The 19974-nt window shown below is 35.6% G+C and overlaps 1 protein-coding gene across 2 annotated transcripts in view; it reads right to left on the bottom strand.

Annotated features, from left to right (window-relative positions):
- LOC123308014 overlaps positions 1 to 14517 on the bottom strand; it is a 162698-nt gene extending 148181 nt beyond the window's left edge. For both annotated transcript variants that reach the window (XM_044890531.1, XM_044890532.1), the window contains exon 1: positions 14410 to 14517. The gene's annotated coding sequence lies outside the window, so the exon portion shown is untranslated. The remainder of the gene's footprint in view (positions 1 to 14409) is intronic.
- Positions 14518 to 19974: the final 5457 nt, after the last annotated feature.

Raw genomic sequence — 19974 nt, 5'->3', positions numbered from 1 at the left:
TCAGCCTTCCAAGATACAGCCTTTGGAAGGCGATGACGAGTTGACCGTTTTCAATTTTTTTTACGGCTTATAAAAAACACTGAGTCATAAAACTATACATAATATAAAGCACTAAGTAGATGGTACAAATAAAATGTTTTAGATTTCATATGTTATGTATAGTTTTATAACTTAGTGTTTTTTAGAACCCGTGAAGAATATCAAAAACTGTCAACTCGTCATCGCCTTCCGATTTCGAAGAAAATTTATAGGGACTACCCCTGCTTATTTTCATCGAGGAATCATCTCCCTAAGTCCTTCGCATTCGTTTACAGACACCCTGTATAAAACTCTCATCGTTCCCCCGTAGTCATCTTTCAAACCATCTTTGAAATAAAAAAAGCAGGTTCTCTACCCACAAGAAAAAAACACATATGAATCCTTCTATATTTTTCCATTTGCAGCTTCGGCTGATGGCATATGAATAACGAGGTGTAGTATATATGCTTATAATGTCATTACACTGCATATAATACTTGCAGTATAATGTATAAAATCATTCATTGAATAACTCGAATTTGCGAAAACATCGAATATTCAGAGTGGTGGAAAAAATAGAGTGATGGGAAAACAACAATTGCCGCCATTCAAAACCGGCGGTTCGTGGAACTTGGTTTATAATTCGTCATATTTCATCGCTTAAATTCACCGAATGCATATTGAAATTGGATATCTACTGCAGGATTGATGGGAAATAATGATGGCGATGGTACCTATATAGGTTATAGGACAAATTCATTTGTTGAAGATATGAATATTCATAACTGATCTAGGTTTATGATTTATGGCCTGCAGTAATTCACAAATTATCTGTCGGAATATTGTGTTTTCATGTTGGAAATTATCCTATTCATATAGCCCTTGATATGTCAATGAGTTTCGAAAATCAAATACCTCAGAGCGGTACAACAACTTTTATGCTTATGTCATATTTTAGGGAAAAGGGGCAGCAAAACTTCAGAATTGGCACGGGCCACCACTGACCCTCCCTAACGTCGTCACTGAGATGGATATAACCTACAGTCACTATGAGAGCTTTTATCTGGATATTTGATGATATCGTCAATATTTAGATTATTGATTTTCTCAGATATACCAAAATACCAATCACTGCTTTCTAAATGAATGATATGAAATTTATCATAAGCTATAGATTAAAGATAGAATAAACATGGCGTTGCAAAATAGTAATGCAGCGCCAAGGTGAGCACTTTTGGAATTATACTATGGCTGTTGTTGTTTTGTTTCCATAAAATTAAAAGCTTATCGTTTTTTTTTAATGGTTGAGTTCGGATGCGTATTTTGATGTTTGATTTGAATACCTACTACTAACTTACTGAAAGTTGCTTAGTGAATTTAATTAATTGTGTATGATTCGAATCTAGGTGCTCCTTAGTGTCCGATTTCTATGGTTACAGCCATATTCGGGTTACTCGTCATCGTCAGGTGTACATAGTCGAGCCTGTCAGATTAAGATACTGTATATATGCCCTACGTGTCTCTGATAATAAATTCAGGTTGATCTAACACAGTTTTCATGGTGGGGCTAGCCGTACGGAAAACTTGAAAATGGTAAAAAAAAAATACCAGCGTGTCAGATTTTTACAGGGCATGTTAATTGGGCCCAAAGAAGCTACTTTTCAAGAGACTGAAAATTCGGACGTGACGCGAGGTCACAGTGGTCCTTTGAAAATGCAAAAAAAATCGTTACTTTTACATACTCGAGCGTGTCTGATTTTCATACAGATTACTCTGACACTAATCAGTGTTTTTTCAATCTGACAGTTCGAAGTTGATAACAAGGTATTTTTTTGAAATATCTCCCTTCCTGTAGATACCTCTAATGGTTTTTGTATTCATTATGAAAGTTGGAGGTAATAAAATTCTATACAACTTTTGTCTGAAGCAATTTTACATATTCTTTACGGATTTCGAGTTAGTGGGCGATAATATCGAGGAGCTTAGCCACACATGCGAAAGGCCAAGGTCAATTTAGAAACCTAGTCTAATGTACATTCATCGCCATATATCTCGAAAACGTTCAAACGTAGAAAAATTTGCTTCGGACAAAATTTGTGGACAATGTTATGCTCTACATCTTTTGTAATGAATACGAAAGCAATTTGAAGCCCACGAGAAAAGATAATTCGAAAAACCTAATTTTTGTGACCTTAATGACCAATTTTCATTGTTTTGGTCTGCTGAAACTGTCAGATTATATTTTTCCCTTTATTTTCGAATCATTAGCTTCAAAATAAGAAAAAAGCCACCGCGCTCGAGAATGTACACGTGACGATTTTTTTTTCAAGTTTAGCGTCCTTCCACTCATTTTCGTAACGCTTAAATTGTCAGATTACGAGCATGTATACTCTTCAACATGTAATTAACCACATATCTCAATCTGACACCCTCGAATATGTACAATAATCGTTTATTTTTAACTATTTTGACAGGCTGTCCCAGACCATTCCCCTTATATACAGGTCTAATTTTTGGTAGAGGTACTCTACAGGGTCAAAGGTATCTCTTCTTATATTAGTCTGACACGCTCGTGTAAATCCCGAATTTCTCTCTTTGGCTCCCCAACTTTAGGAAACAACTGGACATAGGTACACATAAATTTGACTGAGCACGATATGCAGATAATGTTGAAGCAATGCAACAGAGAGATCTGCGAGGTAACAATGAATAGTCGTTAGGTTACCTGAAATTTTTCCAGTTTCAATTGAATATTCAATAAATTCATGTCAATTCTACGATATTTTGATAGTATTTCCATCAATCACTTAATGAAGCTTTTCCAGCTCATCATGGATATACTTAAACTATACTGCTACACAAGAGTTAGGGATATCGTATAGAATCGTTTTTAAAAGTATGTAATCTTCGAGAAAATCGCTGTAAAATCATTTGAAACTCAATTACAACTTGAATCGATCCAATAAAAATCAGTATGAGACATTTCGTCAATCTGGTCCCTTTTTTTCTGAAGTTTGGTTCTTTGCATATGCTTCATGAATGTTCCTATTTTGAAATGAAGTCAGTTTATCAACGGCTTCGATTTGAACCGAGTTTCCTGAAAATGCCAAGACGTAAATTAACAAACGCTGAGGCTAATAGGGCTATCGGAATGCTACAGGGTGGCCTAACTCAGTTTGTTGTAACGGAAAGGCTCCAAGTCAACCAAAGTGTGATATTTAGACTTTGGAATAGGTTCAGGATGACAGTTTCCGAGTTGGAAAGAACAAGGTTTGGTGGGCGACGAAAAACAACACCTGCTCAGGATCGTTTCATCACCGTTTCGGCCAGAGGAAACCCTACATCTACGTGTAGAATGCTGCGGAATACTCTTCAAAATGAAGATGGGGTCCAAGTTTCCATAGATACCATCAGGCGACGTTTGAGAGAGGTGAATCTAGGTTCTAGACTTCCATTAAGAGAAGTTCCATTAACATGTGACCATAAGCGTCAAAGACTGGAATGGGCAAGGCAACATAACAATTAAAACGATCAATGGCGTAGTGTCCTTTTCACTGATGAATCCAGATAGGACGATTTTCACATTCTCGAAGAATAAGGGTATGGACAATCCCACGCATACCCCGCAATCGTCGCTATGTCCAAGAAGTCCATCTATTCCGAGGGGGTAATGTTATGGTATGGGGTATGGGCCGGGATATGTTGATATGGATACCTTTGTCGTGGGAATATGACCGCCCTACACTATAGGGAGCATGTCATTGACAATGTTGTGCTAAATTTTCACGCTGCTATTGGTGAAACTTTTCAATTTCTAGACGATAACGCTAGACCGCACCGTGCAGCCATAGTTGAGAATGCGCGCGAGGAGCTTGGTATTCCACATTTAGCAATTACTCCGCACTCACCAGATTTGAATTGCATAGAACATGCATGGGATATGCTCCAAAGAAGATTAGATAATCATCAACCTACCCCAGCCCAGAATCCTTAAATGATCTGATGAGAGAGCTTCTTCCCCGTTTATGGAACCAAATTCCTCAAGAAATGTTCAACAACCTCGTGTGTAGAATGCAAAGAAGATGTCAAGCTGTTATTGATGCCGGCGGAGGCCATACATTGTATTGATAGTGTTAAAATGCTTGAAATTATCTGGGAATGAAATGTCGTTATTTTACTCGATTTTTCTAAACCACCCTGTATTCGCTGCAGACCTAGAGGCTATAATTTGCAACTTGAAATCATATTAATATGAATTTTCATCACAAAAATCTTATTTTAACTATATTTTTTTGCAATTTAAGTCAATATCCCTAACTAATGTGGAGCAGTTTATTTCTAAATTCAATATTATAGCAGAAATAATGTTTTGCTTCAAATGAAAAAATACTCAGTGAATATCTTAGAACATAACCAGTAATCCCAGTCTCCCATGCCTCAAAAATCAGGTTGGATTCATAATTTCGGATTTATCAGAAACGAGATCCCTATCGAAAGAACCCGATTGAATTGGATGCGACATTTCATGAAATTTTCCTAATAGATATCAATGCAATTTCATTTTGCGTTTTCCCCCAGAATCGATAACGAACTAGGAACAACTGCAGGTAAGATCCGGAAGATTATCCCCTTTTCCCTCCATCCAGATGCGAGAAATAAGAATCATCCACTCGAATGAATTCTCCCATCCACGGAAGGATTCGAATAAAAGGAAAAATACAATCCATTTCACAACTCCGTTATTTCCGAATATTTTCCCTGTATTTCAATAATGGCATCTTTCATCTGTCGATACTTCCTCTGGATCTCGCAGACAATTTTCGCTAGCCAAAAAGGAACTGCTGAGAGCTCGATGTATGAAGTCGATTTGTGATGACATGTTAAACCACTTAGGAAAAGGAACGCCGCAGGTGACAGGATGCGGTTGACATATGTCTTCATTCTCCACAGAATTCATTCGGAGATCCATGCTTTTTAGTCTTGTTGATGATGTAGGTTTTTTTCAAATGCAGTCAGTTATTGTAAGTCTGAAACGATAATGTTCGTTTCAATATAATCGGGTAATACTAATTTCGTAATAATAATAACAATGAAAACACAGGCCACCAAAATGAAAAAAAAAATTTGGTGCCGGAAATCTAACATCTGATTTCAGATGTTTTTAATGTGCTGATTCCAAAAATACCACCAGATTTTTTCTATCAGCTCTAGTTTCTGAGATACAGGGTTTGCCTGAATACACTCCAGATGATTGGCGCCTTTTTATTGACAGTTCAAAACGTAGTTTAAAATGTGTTCTTTTACATAACGGTAACAAATATGGCTCAATTTCTATTGGTCATTCTACTACCATGAAGGAAGAATATGAAACAATAGCATTAGTTTTGAGAAAAATTAAAAACGAAGAACATCAGTGGTCAATTTGTGTTGATTTAAAAATGATTAACTTCCTCCTTGGACAGCAGAGTGGTTATACAACATATCCTTGTTTTTTGTGCCTTTGGGACAGCAGAGCTAAAAATGAGCACTGGGTTAACAAAAATTGGCCTTCAAGAGATGTTATGATTCAAGGAATACGAAACGTGATCAACGAACCTTTGGTTTCAAGAGAAAAAATCTTACTTCCGCCCTTGCATATCAAGCTAAGCCTAATGAAGCAATTTGTAAAGGCTTTAAATCGAGATGGAAATTGTTTTGGATATTTGTCACGTAAATTTCCTGGCATTAGCACGGAAAAACTAAAAGCTGGTATATTTGATGGTCCTCAAATAAGGCAACTTGTTAAAGATCCACAATTCACCACATCACTGAACGAGACTGAATCTAACGCTTGGAGTTCATTTGTTCAAGTAGTACAAAATTTTCTTGGCAATCATAAAGCAGAGAATTACGTAGAATTAGTGGAAACTATGCTTTCAAATTTTAATATTCTCGGCTGTAACATGAGTATAAAAATTCGCTACCTCCAAAGCCGCCTAGATCGTTTTCCAGAAAACTTATTTCTTAATTCAACTTTAACGCCCTGTATCTTTTTCCACAGCAATATTTTATTGAGGTATATTTGGTCCTATCGCCATATTTTGGTCCAAACAATCTGCCCTTAGCATATGTCCCAATAGTTATGAATCACCCTGTGTAATTAGAGCCAAATAGGGGACGGTTCATTCAAACTGAAGTATCTAGAAATCAAACAGTCTAATCGGATCAATCAGAACCAGATGAGGAGAAACTTGACTGAGGAGGAAAACATCAGCCGATCGACATCAGGAAGCTGAGGAGAAGTCCAGACCCGACCACCACCATGAGCCAGAAAACCGGCAAAAAGCTCCAACAGAGCTTAATCCTTTTGATATCTGGGATAAGTCAATGCTCCTTTCGAGGGGTGTGTGAAAGCCGCAAAGATGAAGTCATAATTTTATTCACCCCAATGGCATACAATACAGTTTTTTACATTTTATTGAAATTCAAATATTTTTACTCAATTCCATTCTTCCATATATGAATCATTATTTATTCTTCAAGTTATACAGGATGTCCGCGCCATGGGGCAGCGGTTGATTACCGTAATTCGATTAACTTTACAAAAAAGAGTTTCAAATAAAACTTTCCTCTCTTCAAGTAGGGCATCTCCTGAAGTTATTTAGAACTATATAAAGTTTTTCGTTTCTTCTGGACAGCTATCAACTTCGTTATTACAAATATACATCTCTATTGCAGCCACCAATGAGAAATTTGTCATTATCGTACCTTCCCAACGTATATTCTATAAGAAGAGATGAACGTTACATCAACGATAAATAAAGGATGTATCCAAATCTACTTTTCAGGTTCCAGTAATTGAAGAAATTGCCATATAAGGATATTCGGGTCCATTTTCTATACGTATACAAATTAATTCACTTCGAAAACACGAAAGTCGAAATACGTGTGATCCTGTCAAACTTCAGAAATACACTAGGAAAAATTTGTTGCAAACGAAATGTTGCTAGCGAAAGATAGTTAGATTTAAGCTTGCAACATTTTTTTGCGAGACAAAATGATGCGCAACGTCTCGCAACAAAATGTTGCATCCGGTGCGTTTCCAGTCTAAGAAACAACTCGTAACTCGAGCAACCATTATCAAACTTGTAAATATATGTTATGTCCCCTCAAAGTTCATTCGATAAGATCGATAAGATACATCAACGTTGAGTAACACCAAAAAAAGGTCATCTCCCGCTATTTTTTCGTGTTCCCAAGGGGGTTCGTCCTGACGGATTTTTTTGTTCGCTTTTAGTTGTTTTAAATAATGAACAGAAAAAAATATGGGTTTCTTTTGAAAAAAATTAAGATTTAGAGGAATTTCTGTCTTGATAATGGATGCACGTTTTCGTGGACCCTGTATTTAATATGCTTATTTACAGAAAAAAATTTAGTGTTTCATTTATTGACTAGACACAGTCCTAATTTGATTTAATTACATAGAATAGGGACGGAGCTGTAGTCCTTCATGTAAGTACCTCAAAATATCAATAAAAAGTCAAATTTCTCGAAAACCGTTGAGAATTCCGACATAGTTGTGTAATCAAACTTATATTCAAATTTAACAGGAAATTCAAAATGTTAAAATATATAGGGTGTTCCATTTAAAATAACGAAATTGATAGCTGTACAGAAAATACGAAACACTTAGTATAGTTCTTAATAATTTTAGGAGATGAAGAAAGTTATGTTTCAAACTCTTTTTCGTAAAGTTAACAGAATTAGAGTAATCGACCGCTGCACTATGGCGCGGACACGCTGTATATGTATAACCTTATTTTAGTATCATCCAAAAGAAGTTAATAGAAAAAACACAGTTGTTGTGGGATGTCTGATCCTTGCTCTCTTACTTTAGGAATTATTTTGCCAATTGTATGATATAAAAGTCATTGTTTATTTTCTTGTCCTAATAGCACAACAATTGCCTGTTTGTTTTTTTTTTCATTTTTTCATTTTAGGTCCGTCAATTTGAGCTCCAAGAAGAGGAGTGAGCTTTGGAAAAATCAGAGTATTCAGAACTTTTGTGTTAACTGCATTGGATCATTTGACTCATCATCAGACTAGACATTCATTTCGAATGCCGAAAACTTTCTATCTTAGGTTGGAAGCAACGACCAATATCTTTTACAATAGAGAAACTATTCAATTAGCCCCAACTTTATAGTTTCTGAGAATGACACCCACTAGTCCTTCAAAGGGTGTAGGAAGAGTATAGTATGAAAGGAATGCTTGACTGTTCTAATCTTCGAAGAATCATGCCTGCCTTTCCACAATCACGATTTCAAAGGATCGTTGTTACCCTTTGAACTAAAACGGTATTCAGAATAGATATTCGATGAAAAATATACCTACGTGTTTTCATTGCAACTCCAACTGATTTGGATTTTTTACCTGTGCCATACACCGAACTCAAAATGTAATCATTCTATTCATACTGTATTTTCCATGAAGTGTCATGGAAAATGAGTTTAATTCTGAAACTACCGGGAAATTCAGACGTCGATCGATTTTCCGAATGAAAACTGATGTGCTATCATTATTCATTTTTGACAGGTTCGATTTGGTTTTTGTCCAACTTTGTGATGTAGCGAAGCCACAATACGCTTTTCAAGCTACTCCAAATATCATTTCGTGCACATAAATAGACTTGTTAATGCAGATTGGATAAGGGGTTTTGGATTTTCAAATAATATGATCTATTGCTTTTTTCGTATCTTCAGTAGGTAACCCTCATAACTTGAAATTTTTGTGTTTGTTTTAAAGGACAATATAGGATCAAATATGCAACCTTCTCAGATATGCGGTGCAAAAAATAGGAACTTTTATCTACTTTCCACTCATACAAGTCGAAAGGATGAGATATGTTTCGTTGTGATATGTTTATCGTCTACCTCATTCTAGGTAGTAGGTATTTACAATAATTCTAAGCTCTAAGCAAAGCTGACTTTCAACTATTTCAACAAGAAATGTTTTATGATTCAGATCTGATGAACGAGTTCAGAAAAGCTTGCCATCCTTTTAAATATTCGACAAAATACTGAAAACGTATTTTTTAGATTCTCTTTGTGGCTTTCGGTAGCCTTTATCATTTAACAATCCTTTGAAAAATTAAGATCCCAAGTTAGTTAGAGTTATATTATATTATAACCATCTTCGTTTTGTTAGGTACCTAATCATCAAATGGGAATTGTATTGAAGTAAAATTAAGAATTTCTGCTTTCAAACGTTCTCAAATTTAACAATTCATTCTTTCGACATCCTGTAACTGTAATATATTATACAAAAATGGAAATGCTTCAATTTTAACACATTTTTCTCGTGACAAGAAATATTTCAAGTCTCAATATTCCAAATCAAAACTGAAAGACTGAACAAAGTTTCATCTCGTCTTGTCAACGATCTAATATCAAGTTTCACCTCGAAAATGAGACTTTGATGGACTTCATTAGTTGTAAATGATGAAATGAAACAATATTTCCTCTAAATTTCAAAATCTGTTATACTTTAAAGGTATACCTACCTATGGTTGTTAAACCAAGTAGCTTTTGCTATAGATCCAACTTTTGAAATCTTCAATAGCATAAATATTGGAATGAAACGCCCTATGTATAACGGTTAGTATATCAATGAAGACAATCATATATAACTCTAATGAGAAAGAACCTTCAATGTACAAGAAATAACCCTGAAAATTGGTAAAACGGTCAGAAGCACTCAAATGGCTGTAGCATCAACCCCCATCTTTACCTTCAGCCTGATGTAAACAACTTCTAGATACCTGGATGACCCTGTGAGACTTCATTAGCGAAAGAAGTGCACCTTATTTTGGAGAGTTATTAGGAATGTCTAATGAGATATGCAGAGAGCTGCAAACCCCATAATCCATGAACCGAAATTACTTCAAAGGTTGGCGAAATACTTTTCGTTAGCCGTAGGAATATTGTCACGGTCTTATTTTCCATCCAAGACGATTTCCATCTTTTGCCAATTAACTTCCACTCGAAATTCGGTTTGGGGAAAATTGGAAAATAATATCATTAAATGTGGACTTCCCTTGGAGTTTTGAAGGCTGGAGATGAAGAGGGTTCCTAGGTTATTCCTGGTCCGTTTCGATGATTTCGAAAGTACACTTGTCGACGACTAAATTGTTCGGTTTATGATTCGTGGAATTGGTAATCTCTGCCTTAATTTATGCTGATTGCGGCGAAACAGATTTAACCGAAGTTTGTGAGTTTGAGCATCGTATCCTATCCTATGACCAGTTAGAAATTATTAATAAACTTCAATCATTTCTGAACTATTTGCATTTGAAGTAATGAATTCCAGGAAAACATATATATGGTGAGTCTTTGACTTGTACCTATATTTCAACAGAAGGCTCCTGGGGTAGAAAAACTTTTTCCCTTTACTATTTTTTTCAATTCGGCTCCGTTGAAAAGATAGACGATGTTGAAAATCCATAAGAACTTATTTTTTCTTGTAAGAATATCTTAAGAACGATATAATGGTGGTTTTCAAAATATGGTTTTTCTTTGATATGATGAATCTTCTTCGAACATATAATTCCACCCACATCTTCCCGATTCTTCATTATGACTATTGCAAAGCATGAAAATACCAGAAATTCAAAGACCCAGCTCTGAAAACTAAGTTTCATTTATTTATTAACGGTACTACCATTTCACAAAGAGAAAAAATTAAATAGCTACAATAAAAACAAAAATTTCAACATTCACAATTGTGAGGCGCACAAATTCGAAAATACATTATCAAAAAGAAACAAAATAGACTACAAACTAATCAAAGTAGATACATCCCTTCTCAACCCTGACAACGAGCCACTCAATATATCAACTCATCATCTTAGACAGTGGATAATAAAAACTATAATTAGTTTTTGTTAAACCGGGACTAAACAGATCAGCTCGCCTCATCGGTCTTGGAGGAACACTCGGGTTGAGGTGAGACAGCAACTCCGGAGAGTAGAGAAGTCCTATATAGATTTTTGCCACAAAAAGCACGTCAGCCTTCTCGATCTTAAAGAAGACAGCCCCAGCCGGTCACGCATATGACTCGCTGAAAAGAGTCGCGAAGCAATATCAAACCTGAACGAAACATGCCTAAGAAATTTGTTTTGGACCCTCTCAAGAAAGAATCCGTTAACCAAAGTATACGGAGACCAAAAGTCAAGAGTTGGTCTGACAAGTGCTACAAACAGGTATCAAAACGTCTCCACGCTCCTAAAAGCTCTCGTGTTTCTGATAATGAAACCTAGTCTTAAGTGCTATGGATGAAATTTCCTGAAAATGTGGCTTGAACGATGATTCACTATCACAGGAAACGCCAAGATCCCTCACAACACCTATACGCTCTAAGGGACAACTCTCAATAAAAAAAGTTGAAAACAATGGACTCTGAAGTTTCGAAATCGCCATCGACTTACACTTACTTATATTCAAAGAAAAGCAGTTCTCAGCATACCATCTCCCCAATGCCTCCAAACGGACTGCAAACAAATCATGTCTGAAATGGACTTAATCGACATAAAAAGTTTCAGCGAATAAAGGAAATTTAACGAATCGAAATACAAAACCAATATCATTGATAAACATAAGGAATAACATCGGTCCTAGATGACTGCCCTGAGGCACTCCTGATGTGGCAATTATAGGAGAGGAGAATGTTCCATTTATTGTCGCGAACTGAACCCTGTTAGTGAGATAAGAGTGATAAGACACCAACCACCGATGAAGCTGACCATGAAAACCAATGTCGCTGAGCTTTGTAGCAAGAATGGAATGGAAAACAGTGTCGAACACCTTCGAAAAATCTGGGTAAACAACCTGAAAATTATTTGTAGTGATAATGCGATGAAGTCTTTACACTTTTTAAGAAAAATAACTGGAACATTATCTGGTCCAGGTGCCTTGTTCACATCAAAAGCATCGATACCGTCCAACACCTGTTGGACATGAATCATCGGAACATTTATCATTTCATCGATGCAACATAAATACTTAGTGGCGTCACAGGAGATATTGTGCGAAATTATTAGCTATATCCTCGTCAGTGTGGATCTCAGAATCTTTGGAATACATTACAGAGGGAAGGCTTATATCCGATGAATTAATAAAGTTAACAATTTTCTTCATATTTCCAAGCAGAGACTCTTCACATTCCTAATAATAATATAAATAACTGTTACATTCTCCAGCTAGGGATTTACAATGAGATCTGAGAGAACAGAAGAGAAGTTCAACGCTCACTTATGAATACTTCACCATATGAGACGTTTTCGAGTACCTACTTCGATATTTGAAAATAAAAAATCTACCTTTATGGTAGATTCACCTTTTAGGGGTGCAGTAAGTAAATTTAAACCCATAGACACGCCTAGACAAAAAAACCAGACAGTCGAATTATTCACCAAATTCATTTTAAAATAACTTTTTGAAGTGTGCATCGATTTTGATCATTTTGTTGTTCATTTGCAGCCGATTTCATCTAGTTTATCACCTGATGTCTAGTCCGCCGGAACTTTATTTAAATTTAATGCATGGTATACAGGGTAGAACTGAAAGTTGAAATTTCGTCTAAATTTTTGAAAACCCTGAGAAGGTAATTAGTGACGCAATGATAGGTCTTTGAATGAGTTTTTGAAGCCTGATCTCTTAACATTTTCCTGTTCAATGCACGTAAATAGCTAAATCCTGAAAGAAAATACGATTTTTCTAAGAGAACTATGCAATCCATATTATTAAGAAAAATATTGAATTGATGTGGCCGATACTTGATGAAAATCCCTAATTGAAGTTGAGACAGATTATACGATTTTCACAAAATGATAGGTAAACGTTTACCTTCACCCACCTGAAGATGCTATTGTGATAGCGAAACACGTGTTTTGGTTTAAAAACTCATTTTGTGAAAATTGTATAATCTGTTTCAACAACAATTATTGTTATTAAGGGTAGAGTTTATTCCGATGACAACTGATTTATTAGTATGTAGATACTTCGTAGTACTATAACTCTCAGGAAATATGTTTAGGTATGAAGTTATTAACACAATTTCACGCAGCTACTGGGGAAATTCGATTTTTGTGGTTGATAATGCACTGGCACGTATATGCCACCTGGTGATTACTGTTGAGAAAAAATGGGTGTTCCACATCTAGGATTACCTCCTGAATCTCCCGAATTTAATCCAATCGAGCACTATTGGCACTAAATTCGCAGAGGCTTTATTGTCCACAGCTCATAGTCTGAAACACTTCAACAGCCGCGACATCTTTGAAACGCAACTTGATCAAAATTTCCTCAACTTCTTGCGTGGGAAAACATGCAGGGAAGATGCCAAGCAATTATTGATGGAAAGTCTTTTTTTGCATTGAGAATTAATAGAACCATGAATTTCTGAAATTTTTAGAATTCGGGTATTTCAAAAAAGTTTATACTTTTTCAAATATTTTCTTTTTGTTGCAGTGAATATAAAATCATTTCTTTGAAATTGAGGGGAAAACAAAAATTAATTCAATACCCTTAACTTCTGACGAGAGGTTCCAATATTATTTGGTTTGAGTATCTTTCAGTGTTTTCAGACAGTATGTCGATCTTTGGTTGTGGGTTTGAACAAGTTAAAATGATGGCTGGCAATAATTTGAAGAACAAAGACCGGAAGTAATGAATCAATATGTGAAATTGGCGATATGCTATTCCAGGGCTCGAGTTTTCCTTTATGATACCAGAACTTCCCGATTATGAATATGGTTTTTGGATGTTACACAAAAAATTGAAGGTATCAGAAATATGATCGTCAGAACAGAATACTTGAAATGAAGAGAGTTTATCAATCATTGAGTCTTATGCATAAAGAAGAGTATTTGCTTTTACTATAATACTATCCTTATCAGTTGCTTGTAAAATGTATAATTTCCTTTCAATAAACTAAAGTGGACAAAAACTACTTCTTTATGTATATGGCCCATTATCTCTCAACATATTGCATTTTTTTTTTAATTTTAAAATTACTCTTTCCAACTAGTTCATTTCTTTGAAATAAATTGCTCAGTCAATAGATTACCTACTGAATCTTTTTAAGAATCCTCTTGGGGATTCCAGTTGAACGTATGTATGTTGGTTGAATAGCACCTCGCTTTGAAAATAATTTGTGCCGTTCGTTTCCACTTAATAGAATTACACATTGATGCACGCTAGAACGAAACCTTTCTGCTGCCATAATAACACGAAAATATTCAATAATATCATTAGTCATCGTATATTAGACCAATGCTCTTCGAGAACTTCCTCATTTCTCTCCATCCCGTCACAATTTCTCGATCCCAACAAGCTCAAAGGATAAAAAGCTCACCTGTCTTCGCCTAAAGCCTCAAATCGGATAAGGTTTCACTCATGCCAAAGAAATTTGATGAAATAATAACGCCCGAAAATACTGCAACAGTTCACCCGACAACAGTCGTGAAAATACTAAACGCCAAACGCTGCCTGCATTCGAACAAAACCCGACTTTCCTGGGGAAATCGGGGTGGCGCGCATATTTTCCGCTTTTCCATTTCCTCGTCGTGGAAAGGGATGGAACGAGAATCGTAGGGTGCATCTTGATGCCATTTGTCAATCCCCGGAATGTTTTCTGTGAGTGGAGAGCGAAGTTTCGGATGATGAAGGGGGGAATGTGAAGGACCAAGTCAAAAATTTGTATTCTTTCAAATTGGAAAGGTATCGGGTTTTCTGTTGGATTTGGTATGGTTACACTTCCAAGCATTAACTTCGGGTTCAGTGACATTCTCTCCTGAGCTGAGAAAGGATTATTATGACTAGGAGTTTCCATATGTTATTGCATTGTATCTTTTTGAGCAGCTTTCATTGTACTATTCGCATAGCAAGGACACAAAAAATGCTTGGGCGGTCATCAGATTCATCAAAGGATTGAGTTACTGTACAATCTTCCATATCATCACACCCTTGCCCTAAAATGGATATTTTCTGAGTTATTCACAAAAAACTGTTTTTCTTCTTGAATTTTCAGCTATTTCTTTTCCCTTCACACCAAAAACTTAATACGAATTATCACCAAATTAATAGTAAACACAAAATGCTACTGAATAAAGAGGAATTTGGCAGATGTAATTAATGATATCTATCATTAAAAAAAAAGAATGTGAAACATGGTGAGTTTTTGCATATGGTTCATAAGGAATTATTTATTTATCACTGGAGAGAAAACCGATGGCCGATTAGTTGAAATAAAGAGGTTTCCGATACAAATTCGAATCGAAATTCGCTATTTATTTAGGAACAACCTGTAACTTTTTTCTCTTGCATATTAGGGTAGTAAAATCTAAAACATGGTTCGAGTAACAGTTCCTGAATATTTCATCTTTTTGGCGTGAAGGGAAAAGAAATAGCTGAAAATTCAAGACGAAAAACAGTTTTTTGTGAATAACTCAGAAAATATCCATTTTAGGGCAAGGGTGTGATGCATACATTCACATTATTTTTTAACGTAGATTCAATATCTGCCATAAAAAAATGGGGTTCTAATTTGAAAAAATTGATTTTTCACGATTTTGTCATCCCTAACTTTGAAAGCGATTTTTTCACCCCCTGTATCATGAATCGCGAGTTCGATTTTTAAAGTGGATACATCAATCTTACATCTTGAAAAATCCCAAAAATGGAAATTTTCCATCCAAAAACCTCGAAGTTATTCTTGTTTCAGCAAAGCTCTATTTTCGATTTTTTTTTCGATTTTCCCGCTCAGAGAGAATTTTCCAACCAAAACTGAAAAATGTTACATCAAAATAACTTGAAATTTTCTAAGGAATCTATTTCTGCAATAAAAAAATGGTGTTCTAATTTGAAAAACGGAAGTTGACGTCATTTCCGGAAAAACCGGAGGTGCTCATGCCTTGAAAATATTTCAGATTTCATCAGGATCGTGAAATACTTATAAGTGCTGAATTTCATGAATATACGTTCAGTAGTTACCCGTATAAATATGGGTGAGGTTCCCCGTGAAAGACCCTGTATTCATCGAAGCTGTTTCGGTGTTGGAAGCAGATTACTATTTATCATCAGTTAAGTCAGTGTCACATTTTCAATGGTCGTTTATGAATATGTACAATAAAGATATGATAATATCTCATATATGAAAATATTCATCAGAATAGAACTAACGTCCCGTTTCATAATCAAATTTGAAGTCACTTTAAGCTTAAAGCTTCCTCTACTCTCATTTTTAGTAGGGTTAAAGGAAGCTTTAAAATTAAAGGACTTCAGGTTTGACTATGAAACCAGCCGTAAGTATATAGGTTAAAGAACTGAATTAATATTTACTGCGCTACAGCGCGCGCATTTGTGACTATTCCAAATTTCAGTACTGAATTGAAGTACTGAATTTAGCATTCTACATGAATAGTAGTAGGTATGGAGGTAGCACAGAGTGGAGGGGGCATAAGGATAAAAAAGTTTCACTTGAACAAAACGAAGAATTAAACATTGGATTTATAGTTGTATCTGCATCATTTCACTTCGTTATGTGTGATTTCTTGTTCATTTTGTTGAAGTTGAAGTGTCCCTATACCTTTTTATGGAAACTAAAGGAGCTGGAAGAAAAACTTGAATACAAAACTTGTCTGTAATCGATTGAAATTTTATTCTTTATAATCCATCTCAATACAGGGTATTCCGTTTTTTTCCTATTGGTATCAACTTTCTTATTTCAAATGGAACAGCCCTGTATATATTATTGCAGTTTTGAATTCCTTGTCAAATTTTAAGATAACTTTGTTTTGACAACCATGGTCCTATATAGCACCGATTCTGAGATATTCGACTTTTTCCTAAAACTTTGACAGCTCTGGGTACTCACTAAAATAACTGATACTAGTTTTCTAATGAATGTATCGAAACCAAATTTTGCCCAGCTAATAACTGTAATCGTCGTAAATTGGGATGGAATGGGGAAACATCATAGCACTATTCAACATAACAAACAAAAGCGCTTTCAAGAAACTACCTCGATGTTCGGGAAACGATGTGGGGAAACATCATAGCACCTTTTCAAAATAATTAACATAAGCACTTTCAAAAAATTTCCTCGATTTATTAATTTTTTTTTCACCCCCAATTGCACTACACAACAATTATGATTATCTCAAAAGTGACCTGATGCATCTAATCTGATGAACTTGGTACTGATCCTTTCATTGTCCAGCCATATGTTTATGTTTTGTTCCGTTCTTGCGATGCCGGAGTCACCTTCCACAATCCCGTACTTGAAATTCAATGAAATTTTGTCGAACTTCTTGGGGTTGTATCTTCGCCATCTTGGATATTTCATATAGACAATTTTTGGTTAAACGACTTATTTTAATGAGTTCTATTATCTGTCGGAAAAAAGCCTCACCCACACCCTGTATAATGTGAAATTCAAAGGTGTTAATTTTTCAAGTAATCGTTGATCCTACATGAAAGTCCAAATCTGCATTGAAAACGAACAATTTTTGTTGGTTCATTTTAACCAGACCTGGTCCAAGTCTATCATAACGATTTTCCTCATCTGAAGTATCCACAAATGAACCATGGTGCACTCAAAGCATCCAATTTCTCTCGAAGGAGAATATAATAATTGTTTATACGTTACCAACAGCTTAGTGTTTTGCTCCCCTATTATGAAACAAAACCTCAACAAGACTTCTAGGGCAAACTCCATTTCACTGTAATTTAATTTCATAATAGATTGAATTTAAAAACTTAATTAAACGCAACCCTGAAGGGTTATTCCATTCTGCAGGCAGTAGCTTGAACTCTGACTTGTTGATAAGCCGCGACAGTTTCTCACGAATTCCTATGCTAGTTGGGGTGAACGCATCCTCTAGAGGGAGATCAGGTGAAAAACACTGCAAGATTGGCACTAAGGATTGCGCGAATCTAGAAGTAAAATTAATTACATCGTTGATATACCAGAAGTCGAATCATAAGCGCACACAAGAGAAATCTTGAAAGCAGTGGTTTTTTCCCATTTATATTATACTTTTATTTGGTTTTAGGGGTCGTAGATTACAGGTGATCTGTTGAATTTCGTAACGTGCATTCCAGAAAGTAAATCAAACCATATGTGGATTCCACCTCCAACATATACAGGCTGTTCGCGCCATAGGGCAGCGGTCGATTACTCTAATTCTATTAACTTCACAAAAAAGAGTTTGAAATAAAACTTTCCTATTTTTAAGTAGAGCTTCTTCTAAAATTATTTAGAACTATACAAAGTGTTTAGTTTCTTCTGCACAGCTACCAACTTCGTTATTTCAAGTAGAACACCCTATATATTTTCGCATTTTTGAATTCCTTGTTAAATTTGAATATAAGTTTGATAACACAACTACTCATGTCTGAATTCTCAACTGTTTTCGAGAAATTTGAATTTTCATCAATATTTTGACAGCTTGAAGTACTCACATAAAGGACTATAGCTCCGTCCCTATTCTATGTAACTGATTCAAATTTGGACTGTGTCTAGTCAATAAATGATACACTAAAAATTTTCTTTGTAAATAACCATATTAAATACAGGGTTCACGAAAACGTACATCCATTATCAAAACTGAATACAACTCTGTTTAAAAGATCCACAGATGTATAGTGTCACAGATTTAGCTAGTTATTCTGAAGGATATTTTGTTTTTCCATGGTTGGTACACCTCATTATGAAAACTCAAAATGGTTATATCTTTTTATCAGGCCCGAATCGGAAAAAATGATAAAGAAAAAAGTGTTTCTTTTGACATAAAAAATCTACTGTTGAAATATTTGTACGAGTCAAAGACTCACCGTGTATACTACAAGAAAAATATGTTCGATATGTTTTTGAATTCCCTAAAACTTACTCCAAGCAGTTTTTCCGTGCATGGATGTGAAAACAACCGCATGTTGAAAAATACCTTTTATCAAGCAAAAGTGAAAATTGCCGAGGGCCAAAAGGAAGTCAGTGCACAAAATTCTGCATTTTCTCCACTTTTAAATCAACGTAATACGTAATTTAACTGTAAACACTCAAACAATAAAAAATGCTCGCCTTGTAATTTCTCAATTCGCATCCCCTTTCGGAACCGGTACATGGATTCGAATTTCCGAGAGGGATTTCCTGATTCCAAGTACAGTCCAATAAAATTACAACTTCATACTCGTCCTTTCAGATAACTTTCCTCTCAGCGTGAACCATCTGCAATGTTGTTATATTGAAAAACTATTGAATTTCAGACAGAGGGTCTTTTGTGATGTTACAGAGGAATCGGAATGACGTCCAGATCCAGATGGTCCTATTCTATTCGATCCTAATGACGAGCAGGAAGGCCGGGACTTGTTGAATGTGCTCCAAGTTAGAGACAGAGATGGATTGGATTCGATTCCAACTCGCATTTGAATCGTCAGTGATTGATTTGAAAAACACTCGTTTTTGTCGAACATAACGAAGTTTGAAATTCACTGGAACGTGGTAGGTTGATTGAAAGATTTGAATGTAGGCCAGATATTCCAATAAACACAGAGACGTGGAAAAAACGTTGCATTTTTCAAGTGACGCTATTAGGGGAAGTGTGCCTATGATGGCATCCTGCCTATGATGGCACACTATAGAAAAGTCTGTTATTATTAAGTGACTAAGCTTATGTTCGCTGATGTTGTTCGCCAGATGGCATTATTGGAAGGTATACGTTGTTACACATGAATACGTACCTACCTTTAAGTGTTTTTTTAACACAGAGACGTGGAAAAAACGTTGCATTTTTCAAGTGACGCTATTAGGGAAAGTGTGCCTATGATGGCACACTATGCAAAAGTCTGTTATTATCAAGTGAATTAGCTTATGTTCGCTAAGGTTGTTCGCCATATGGCATTATTGGAAGGTATACGTAGT

Source organism: Coccinella septempunctata, chromosome 2 (assembly GCF_907165205.1).
Source record: "Coccinella septempunctata chromosome 2, icCocSept1.1, whole genome shotgun sequence".
Lineage (NCBI taxonomy): Eukaryota > Metazoa > Arthropoda > Insecta > Coleoptera > Coccinellidae > Coccinella > Coccinella septempunctata.
This window is presented reverse-complemented; position numbering and strand designations above follow the sequence as displayed.